Here is an 11,916-nt window from a genome sequence, read left to right as displayed (position 1 = left end):
GCAAATTTGAACATAAGTAGCAGCTAATAATTCAGCACAATTCAATCGCAATTTCAATTCTTGGAATAGAAAAGTATACACGCATTTGAATGTATGTGTGCACACGCATAGGAAAAATGCGTGCGCGTGGCGCTGCTGACATGTGCTTTTGCAAATTGGCCAAACGTTTTGTTTAATAACTTCTGTTTTACTTAATGGATTTTAATGAAATTTTCAGCATATGATCTACATATCCTATTGGCTTGGTTGAGATGCAAACGCCTTCACATAATGGCCCTAGTTCCAACTAAACTTAAATTCTAAGAATTTGGGGGAATTTGGAGCCGGTATCCAAAATCCAACAAAAATCAAAATTGCATAAAATATACATAACACTAAATACAAAATTTGGAGGCTCTAGCTCTTAAGACGTTCGAGATATAATTTATTTACTGCATTTCAATAATGTTTTTATTCGATAACAATTAAATGCGAATAGTTATCGAATATTTGAAACAAACTTGACCTGCGCGTGCTATACACGGACCTACAAAAAAAATTTCAAGTCTCTAGCTCTTATAGATGCTGAGATCCACGCGTTCACACATACGGACAGACGGACAGACGGACAGACGGACAGACGGACAGACGGACAGACAGACAGACGGACAGGGCTCAATCGACTCGGCTTGTCGTCCTGATCAAGAATATATATACTTTATGGGGTCTGCCACGCCTCCTTCTGCCTGTTACATACATTTGCACAAAACCATTATACCCTGATTTCCCATTTTTAATGGGATCAGGGTATAAAAAGAGTAACCAAGTGAACGAGTTTAAAAAAAAGAAGAAGCGAAAGACCCCAAAATAGAAACCAACAAAATGTAAAGAAAAACTAAGTAAGAAAAATTAAAAGGCACGAATATTATTTAGTGTAGCTTAATCTGGGCCAGGAGTTGCTCAAGGCTTAGGACAACTAACGACAGTGCACAGCTGACGACGATTGCCTTGTGGCAAGCACATTACACACACTTTTCTTCTTTTTTTCCATAAACAGTGAGTGAGTGTGTGTGTGTGTGTCCTGTGTCCTGCATTGAGCAAAGCACGAAATTAAGTGCAGATTATCAGCAGATTATATTTTAATAGCATTTCAAGCTGTTGCCTTTCACGACAAGCCCAAAGGACGTCGCCGACGACAACAAAAAGGACACGGCCAGCAACAAATACATGTGCTAGTTGTGCCCCGTTCTCTGTGTGTGTGTGTACAAGTGCGGCTTATTACACGATGTCTTGTGCAAGTATTTTTTGTGTAGCTGCCCCAACTAAAGCAAACATAAGCCCGTTAGAAATTGAAATCAAGTAACAAGCGCCATTTTTATTGCTCAGTGTTTCGAGTGTCCTTTGCCAAGTGTCGCGTGTGTCCAGCAGCAGAAAGGGAATAATAAGTAAAGCAAAGAAACGTAAAAGATTTAATTAAAACATTAAGCATACGCCCCGTGGCAGAGAGACAAACCAGCGCCAAAGCAACAGGTGAGTGAGCGAGTTAAATATATATATAAAAAGAAACTAAAGCTGCAAATTGATTGCGGCAAGGTATTTTTTAAGATAAATATATATATATATGTTGACTGTAGAGAAGGAAATAAATAGAACACAAAACTATAGCTAAAACCTAGATAGACTAATCGTGATTTAAAACGTAGAATTATACATGGAAAAACATATAGTTAGGCATTGCAAAAAAAGAGTTTGGAGTTATTATAAATAAAAAAATCCAGTTAATAAGGTAGGTCAGCAAAGTTTGATAAAATATTAATACCAAGACCCTAAGAGATTTTCACTTCAGAGTTTATTGGCAAACCCAAACAGAGTAGAACTATAATGTCAAGCTTTCGACTGATTTTCTAAGAAATTTCATTTTTAAAACATTAATGTATTTGTTATATAAAGAAAACTTGTTATTTGCATAAATAGTACTAAAGTTTACTTTAAAAAGCCATTATAAATGTATTAAATATTTGCAAAAACTAAGCAGCTTTAGTCACTTTTCAACACGTAGCATCATCTTTAAATCAAGCCAAATATTTTCATTTATAAGAGCAACTCGTCAGCTTATCAAACGCAGTCCGCAACGCAGTTAGCTAATGTCCTTGCAGCTCAGTCACGCCACGCCTGTCTCTGGCATAAGCGCCACGCCCTCTGCACCCTCACTCCTACGACTCTTTGTAACCACAATATGCCGTGCTGCGGCTGGGCCTGAGCGCCTGTTAATTAATGCTAACCCAGCATCCGCTGCAGCATATTTAAAAACGCATTAGCTTTCGGCTTTAGCGCCGCAATGCAAACTGAGAGCCGCTGGAATCTGAATCAGAGTGTCATAATTTTTTGGCAACAACAAAAAACATTTAGACAAGGTCTTAAACCAAAAAAACATTAACGCTAATGCTATATAAAACGTTAGAATTATATCCATATATATGTAAATACGAGTGTGCAAAAGAAATGCTGTAATTACTTCAAATGCTGCTGCAGCAGCTTAGCTTAAAGGCTGTATGTGATCCTTTTTATATCCTTTACAAGAATAAAAAGCAAATTGCAAATGTGTGTAGCAGAGAGTTTAAGGCATTTTTAAAGCCAAAAAGTTTGAATGAGTTTCTCATGTATATTCTCTCTTACTTCATTTTATGAGAACTTTACGAAGCTTTACTTGAGAAACTCACAGATTTTCCATACAAATTTGCTGTGGTTTATGAATATTATCTGTAAATACCGAAAACTTCACATCATTCGCCTAAAAGCTATTTAGCTTTATATGTTCTTCGATTGAGCTCTAAAGTTAGGGTAACTGCTAGCTGGTCACTCTTACACTAGAGTTTTTTTTTTTGGCAAACTCTCGCATATGTTGCTAATTTCATTCTTTTTTTGGCTCTAGAATGGCACACAAAGAGACTACGCGACGGCAACACTTGCTGAGACATTAAAACAAAACTTTTGTTACGAGAGCTAGCAGAGAGTGGGGACTGCTGTGCTGTGCCTGCAACAGGCCATCAGCATCCTTAGTAGCCATAATGCTGCTGCTTAGCTGCCGTTTGTTGTTCTAATGCTATTTGCCTGCCTTTTGGAATCTGTCACCAAGCTACGTGACAATACAGCATTATGTGGGTGCCTGTGGGTGTGTGTAGGCGTGCAGGTGTGCAGGTGTGTGTGCTGACTGCGGTAGACCGCAGACTTTGCTGGTTGACCTAAGCCAGCTTGCTCGCATTGGTGCGCAACTTACCTGACAAAACTTTAAGGTAAAAATTTCATTTAAAAGTTTCGCTGATGCTTGGAGCTGGAGCTGGAGCTGGAACTGGACACCCCTGTCAACCTTCCCTCCGCTCGCACAGCGGACTGTCCCCTCTTACACTCTCCTGCGTCAAGTTGGAACGTTCGCCAGCTGCTTAAAAGTTGCCCACAGTGATGTCCCCCTTGCCCGCTAGCAATTGCCTTCCGTTTCTTGGGACAACTTTTGCAAATGGACATTGACGTTGCATGGCTTTGGTTTCTCTTTTGGCGCATCATAAACATTTACACAATCTGAACGATCCGGCCAAATGGGACCCTGGCGCCACTAAACTTTGAACTCCGAAAACTGTGCACATTTCAATGAATTGCAGAATGGGGGGAATTACACGAAATTGGATCAGAAAAATTCCAAAAATTATTACATACGATATATGAATGAAATGAAGTTGCAATTTCCATATTTTGTTATCATTATTTGTGTATCTCTACGTAGTGCACTTCACATTTTTGCTCTCTCATTTATTTAACTTGCTTGCACATGGAATTTCATATACTTCGCATGGAATGTCATATTTTTTATTTGTAATTAAATTATTTCCCAGCTTTAAACTTTTAATTATACATTTTAGCTAATTCTTTTACAAATATCAATTATAAATATTTTGTATGCTCATTTAGACATTAAAGTTGGTTCGACCAAAAATGTGTGGTAAAGATATTTTATATTTATTTAATATATAACTTATTTGCTGGAATAGTTTTGTGTTTAATTAAATGTTTGTATATATTTATTAATGTATATATATATATATATTTTTTTTTCTTTGCAAAAATTGATAAAAAAGAAAAATAATACTCTAAACATTTTTTTATATATTATAAAAATATAGATAATTTCTCATCAGTATAAATATACCATTAAACAAATTATCAATAAATTTTTTGGGCATATATATGCATTTAAAATTTAAAATAATAAAAACATAAGTGCAAGAATTTGATCATATGATTTTTATGACTTTGATTATAAATATTTATCTAATAATTTTTTGACACAGTTTTTATCCATAAATATTTGATGTGCATACAAATTTGTATTTGTATATGTGCATAAAAAATTGTATTTTTAATTTAAGCCTTTTTTCATGACGTACAACTTTAATATGGTTTAAGTTTTTGTGCTCATGCAGCTGTTTTATTTTGCCTTTTCAAGAATTTTACGTATTTTGTTTATAAGTTTTTCTCCTTTTTTTATTTTGTGTGCAAATTAAATTGGTTTTTGGTTTTTGCAAAATAAACGAAATTGTGAATGGTTAAAATATATATACGTATATATATATGTATATATATATATATATATATATATGTATTATGTATATATTTATGTATATATTTGTTTTAATGCGGTTTCTCTCCTTTATTTTTACTGGCCAAATGTACATACTTATTTATGCAACAGCTGTTGTTTTCCTTCTTTGTTGTTGTCGTTGTTGTTGTTGTTCTTGCAGTCGTTGCTTAACTAATTAAAGCAGTTTAATTGCATAAATTAAAGCTACATATGTGAGTCTGTTGTTGTATTTGCCTCACATGAGAGTCGACCAAATAAACATGCGAAAGCTTTTTACAGCAATTTACAGAGCCCTAATTAGCGCATTTTCATACAATAGCAGTTTAAATGTGATTTAAATTGATGTTGTATTTATTTTATAAATATTTGTAGCATTTACCAGAATTTATGATGAAATAATTTCTATTTATAAAATTTGTCAATATATTTTTGATGTTTTATTTATATATTAATATGCTTTTGACATCAATCAATCAAGCACATTTATCAAGCGTCCAAATTACGTCTTTGCTTAAAACGCACAGAGAAATAAATAAAAACAATTCAAGCTGGCAGTTTGAAGAGAAAAAAGTGTTTTGCGCACAATTTGTTCGTTCTTTATCGACTGGGAATATGTGAGGGGTTGTCGCAGGAGGTAAGGAGCGTGCAGCATCCAGCAGGGCAGCAAATTGTAACAGACACACACACTTAAACTCCCCCTGATGCTTTAAAGCACTGGCAAAGCATGCTTGTTGGGTAGTAAACACTTATTAGATGTCACAAGTTCTGAATAAGGGAAATAGAGACGAATACAAAAAGATGTATATAGAAAAGAGAATGCGGGCGAGAGAGAGGGAGCGACAGATGGAGCCCCCCAAAGCGATGGAGCAATGGAGCGTGCTGTTAAGGAGTATTCGACTAATAAAAATGTCAAAACGCATGAAGCTGATGACAAGTAACACGAAATGACAGCAGATCCTATGAGCAGGACGTACGTAAGTAAGAAACTTTGCCTCCGGCCATTTTCCCATTGGCCCCTTAATGCGAGCAGCAACAATTTGACACACCTGCTGTGTGGTAAAGCTGCGCTCAGTCTATGCGCGTGGCTCGGCTTTCCCTCGCAATTTTCATCCACACTAAAACTTTCACAATTAAAAGTTGGCAATTTTGTTGCGTCGTCTTCTGCATTGACTGTTTTTGCCACGCACGTTTCAATTTTATTTGCCGAATTGGCTTAAGTGGATTTATCATATCAAGCAGAAAGTTGTCTTAAAATATATATATTAAACGTTACATATATACCTACATATATATTAAATATATATGTATATATAGATTCTACTTTTAATTACACAGCTTTTCAGTGCACTCACGTACTCGGGAATGTCGTGGTAAAAAAGTTTTATTCCTTTTACTTTTGGTACGTGTCCGCGCTCAAAGCATTTTCAATAAACGTCTTTCGGCTGCTTTCCGTCTCGGGCCCTGCGGGAATTGATAAACTTTAGCGCGCTCTTGGCCTTGGTCGATCAAAGGTCAAACAATAAGCTTGTGCAGGTCAATATACACCATTAACCATTTTAAATATTATCGTATTTCATTTTACAATTTGAGCTACCAGACAGAGACGAGAACAATTTGTCTAAAGGCTTTAATGCTTTCAGATCATATTTCCAATTCAAAAAACAAAAAAGCTGAAAGGAAAAATATTTATGTTAAGAAAAAAAACAAAAGCAAATATAAGAAAATTCTAATGAATTTTCTTACATATATACAGCTAATATAATATGCTTTCAAATATCAAACGTCAACATTAATAAATCTGCTGCTAAATATAAATTATATTAAGGAGCGCATAAATTCTAGTAATCTAAGCAAACTAAATCACATAGTTTATACGCTTTCCCTTGGCTTGGGCTTGTTAGGCGACACGATTATCGCATACACATGGAAAATTAAGGGGCACACAGATGCCCATGCACACGTGACACACGCGTCTTATGCGCAATTTATTAAGTATACGCCTAGGAGACACGCTCTGAATGTGGCGCTACGTGGCCCTGGATTCTGGCAGCTCGTTCTGTTCTTTAAACAAAACAATTAAAATGATTTTCCCAGCGCTTTCTCAGAAGCACAAAAAAGAATCCAAACGGCGACAGCAACAACACATGCTGTGAGCTTTGCATGTGTTGTTTGCGTTTGTTGTGCTGCGAGTTGTTGTTGTCGTCGCTGTTGCTGTTGCTGTTGCTGGGTTTTGTTGTTGATTTAGTCGCAGGCATGTATACATAACATTTACAGCAAGCAGCAAGGCAACAACAAATTGAATGAACACGCGCCCCGAAAGCGTTTAATAAACACAAAAAGCAGAGGCAGCAACAACAGCAACAACAACTACAACTATACACAAAACCAGGCCCGACCTAACGTCTGCCTTTTCAAACTTAATGAAATGTAATGATGAGCGGGAAAAAGCGGCGCCCGGCGAGTCAGACATAGACGTCGTTTTGATGTAAAGTGGAAATGAAAATAACAATGGTAACTGTACGGGCAAACAGCAAACAGCAAACAGCAGCAACAACAACAACAATAGCAAAAGCAAAAGTGTGCGAATTTTGAATAGAAAATGAAAAAGGAAACCCAAGACATAGGCCCACATATGTATTAAACAACAGCACAAGCCAAGGTTGTCCGACACATGCGCAAAACTTTGACAAATTGAATTGAGAGGTAATTGAATTAATTCCAAGCTGAAAACGAAGCACAAATACTCTAATTTGTGCTAAAAAGGTGCTTTGAAGATTGCATTTCTTACAGTACACTTTAAGTTTATTAAATGAGTTAGTTATAAAAGGGATCTAGTTATCCCTTTAACTTATCTGAGACTAGGTCAATCACATAGGAAGTTTGCATTCTAACAGCAGATGAAAATACTTCAGTTGTAGTCAGACAAAACTTAATTTTTAAGGGATTCATTACAAAAGTGAGCAATGCAGCAAAATTAAATGAATGAAACTTTTGAGTGCCGAACGATTGTGCTGGCTCTGACTAAACGAAAATTATGTTTGAATCTGAAATTGGGCAGGGAATACCCGAGATAGAATCCTGCTAAATTCTAGACGTATTTTTTCAAAACCAACTGAATGCCTTAGAACATTTTTAAATACAAATTGATGCTCAAAATCAATATACTGCCAGAAAGGTATTCCATGCAAATATTTGATGAAAAATACTCCAATTGAAGTGAGTCAATTAATGTGTAAAAATTGTTAAACAATTTTAAGAATTGAATTCAATTTACTATGACTTTAAGGGCAGATAATTTTAACTCCTAAGACTTGAAAAATGCACTTTAATGTGTGTCATGGTTATTATAAATAAAAACTTTTTAATATGGAGCCTAACTCACATAGTGAAGAGCTGCAGAAAATGGAGTTATAAAGACGGCGATCCCAAGAGTTCATTTATTTAAGCTGCAGATATAAAAATATGTATATATATATAATATACAATCAAATTCTCGCTTGATCACATAGCGCAAATGCACTTAGTTAATGTATTCAAACTTGAATGAGTGATGCTTAACCTTTGGCAGTGGGTTGCAGGATATGCCACTTATGTGTGTTCGCGCTGCCTATTCATTTCAGTTTAAGCAATTAATCCCTTAGCGTCATAGAGTTGAAGTTATTTTGTCTGACAAGGGCATGGAACTTTAAATTTGTTGGCCGCACAAAAATTTGTGTGTTGTGGCCACGCACAAAGGCTACTCACAGTTTAGGGGCTAAAAATTGTTGGTTTGGCAGTTTGAAGTGGCTTTTAGTTAAGCAATTTTAATGTGTGCACAATTAATTCAACAACAGCGACAAGCACTCCACTTAGGCTCCCCCGCCAGTTGCTCCCGTTTCTAGTTTAGCGAGTGGGGCTCTCGACTCGACTGCTAGTTAACTTCATCTACATTTTCTGTGTATATTTTTTTGCTCATACTAATTTGCATACGCAACATTTTGCATGTAGCGCAGTTTAGTTTAGTTTGTGTTTTTGTTTTTTTTCTATTTCAATATAACGTGAGTTGGTTTAGCAAAAAGTTTTCGAGTTTAGAGCTCAAGTTGGCGCATTTAATGTCAAATGCAGGCACTTAGCTGCAGCTGTGCTCAATTGACAACAAATTGTAGCAAATCCTCACGCAAAGCCATGTGCGTTACTAAATTAATCTGTATTTTTGCACGTTTCCACTCATATAAAGTTCGCAGCAGCGAAAAAGGCACGAAAGAGCGCTCGAAATTGCTCGAACGGGAGATACCCTAAGGACAACACAATAGATAAATAATAAGATGAGGACAGTATGATTTGAATAATGCATTATTGAACTACTTCGATGATTATCGTTCGATCTTATTGAACCTTTCAGTGCTGCAATCGATCTGAAAATACCAGCAAAAATAATTTAAATATATTTTAACTACTGTTAATGAGGGGATCTAAGTAGAATAATGTATTTAACTCAGATATTTCATGAGGCGTCCTACATATTTACTTATACATTAAATGAATTTGCTCAGATAGTAAAATACATAAATTAAATAAAATACAGATAATAAAATACAAAAAACCCAATATTCTTTTTAATCGATTTCATGGAATAAAAAAACTTATGAAAAATGCTTGCAAGTAGCATCTACATTCAACTCCTTAGCTCCCACCGGATTCAAGCTCAGCGAAGAAACTCTCTAGAGAACAAATCGAGCTATTCATCTAGTTCATTTATAAGCCTAAGCTCGCCACACCCAACATAAGTTGCAAGAAACCCAATATACCCATTTCTAATTAACGCAGAATACAAAAATAGTGTAATTAACATTAAGTGCTGATTTGTGAGATTTATTCACTCTTTTTAGTGCACGAATGGAGTTCATGTTAATAGCACATTGAAAGCTTATGAACGCACTAACAGTCACGTTTTTTCTTTATTCTTTTATGCAAATGTTCAAGTTTTATTTAGCGCTGCAATTTGTTCGAGTTGTTAATGCTATGCCAATGGATTATCTGCCTTCAAAAAAAAAAAAACATTTAAAATAATAGACGCATATTGAAAGCCCGTAAAATGCATCAGATTAATGCTAAAAAATGAGAATTAAATCAATATCAATTTGCATTTAATGCCAGCTGTCAATGGGCTGCGAAAAAACAGAAAAAAAGGATATATAGAATTCACACTTTACTGTTTTTCTGCAGCTTTTAGAGATATTATTTCATCGCAACTTTTTTCTCAAATAAAATTGTAAAATTTTGCAAAAATATTTGAGATTTCAAATATAATCCCGTTTAGTGCTTCGCGTGGTATCAAAAGCAAATAGTTAGGAATGCTGACAATAGAAGCAGTCGACTGTATGATATTTGTTTAAGGTGCAAATGTACTGCTAGATTTGGATTTCGACCATGGCTTAATTGATGGATTAAATAGTTTTTGGTCTGCTGCGATGGCCGGTCGGTATTGGTGATCATATAGATATAGATCAGGTTCTCGGTTAATGTTGAATATTTTGTGTCATTCGGGCGGTATTCATAGAATTTTTTTCTGTAGGACTCTGTTTTATTCATTCCAAAATAAAACAAACAAGACTCTATTATTTCAGGAAATCAGAAAAATATTAAAAAAAAAAATAAGCTTAGATAACAAGTAAAAAAACACTAGTCGGGTTGCCGACTGTAATACATTAATAGATTAATTAGCAAACATTAGTCAATGTTATTGTTACTGGTATTTAATACAAAAAAATAAATCTATATAGAATACATTTATATATTCTTAGATTATATATTCTTATATTATGTTTTAAAATATTTATTAAATATAAATATATATAATATAAATATATATACATATTTTAATATATGTGCAAAAATATAATATTAAGAGAACAGATTCTCTGCCTATGACAAAAACTTCGCACACTTTGCAAATAACTTAACTATATCATTAGGAGGTAAATTAAACAAAATGCTCTTAAATATTATTTAGTATATTAAATATATATTAATAGTAAGTTTAGTAATTAACAATTTTAAAGAGAACAAGGCAGCAGGGGTATTTGACTCTTAAGTTAATCAGCATTAGGAAAATGATCATGAAAAAATCATATTGTTAATGATCATTATCGTTAATGATAATTACCAAAAAAAATCATGTACATAAATGATTATTATTATTAATGATCATTATCGCTAATGAACATTATGACAAACTTCATTATTATAATAACAATTAGTGATTATTAATAACAATTAATAGTTACTAAAATACTAACATTTTGAACAATTAAATATTAACAATTTATTTAACAAAAATCTTAAATATATTTATTTAAGCAATTACAATATTTATTAAATATATACAATTATTTAAACTTAAACAATTTAACAAAAAAAACTTAAATTTATTCACCACTTGCACTGAACACCACTGCGACTGACCCAGTCCAGGTCATAAACTTGACTGATCGCCACAGCCGCTGCTGCGCCCTTTTATACCCAAAAGTCACTCAAACGGCAACTGCAGCAGAGCTGCTCAGCGTCGTTTGAGTGAGAATTTTTAGAAGTGAGTGAGAAAATTTAGAAGCAGAGGCAAGCCGAACAGACAAAGCTAGCTATGCACATTCTGATCGAGCATATATGTGCTATGCATATATATTTCATATATATGTGTATCAAATGTGTTTTTATACTCTAAATGGGAAATCAGTGTTAGAAGGTTTTGTTATAATATACGCAGTGGACAGAAGGAGGCGTAATAGACTCAATAAAGTATATATATTCTTGATCAGGATGACAAGCTGAGTCGATTGAGTGCTGTCTGTATATGTAAACGCGTCGATCTCAACATCTATAAGAGCTAGAGACTTGCAATTTTTTTGGAGGTCCGAGTATAAAAATGTGATTAAAATTGGTCATCAGCTATAGACAATTGCCATATAAAACAGCTACAAATCAGTCAAAATAAAACTCATCGACAATCTCTCCTGGCACTGTTATGGAAGTGGCAAATGCCACAATTTCTCATAAAAATGTCTACATGAATTCTTATAGAAAAGATCTGATTTAGGCATTTAATTGCGAGTAAATTAAGTTTTCATGGATGTGTTCCTCTCTTTCTATTTTCATAAAATTCCTATATATTAATATCTAAGTCGAAAAGCTCTATTAATTAACCTTAATCTGATTTTCTTGTAATTTGTTAATTGTAATATAATTAAGAGTCAAATAAATAAAATTGAATTGATTTGATTTGGCTTGGACAAATAACATGAATATCCCAATTGCAGATTAGCGTTAGT

The 11,916-nt window shown here is 34.3% G+C and overlaps 1 protein-coding gene across 1 annotated transcript in view; it reads left to right on the top strand.

The window, feature by feature from the left end:
* Positions 1-793: 793 nt before the first annotated feature.
* LOC111600556 overlaps positions 794-11,916 on the top strand; it is a 168,253-nt gene continuing 157,130 nt past the window's right edge. The window contains exon 1 of the mRNA XM_030224463.1: positions 794-1,509. The gene's annotated coding sequence lies outside the window, so the exon portion shown is untranslated. The remainder of the gene's footprint in view (positions 1,510-11,916) is intronic.

The sequence above is a fragment of the Drosophila hydei genome, unplaced genomic scaffold (assembly GCF_003285905.1).
Source record: "Drosophila hydei strain 15085-1641.00,03,60 unplaced genomic scaffold, DhydRS2 tig00008114-arrow-pilon, whole genome shotgun sequence".
Lineage (NCBI taxonomy): Eukaryota > Metazoa > Arthropoda > Insecta > Diptera > Drosophilidae > Drosophila > Drosophila hydei.
The sequence above is the reverse complement of the archived record's forward strand: the minus strand, read 5'-3'. Positions and strand labels throughout refer to the sequence as shown.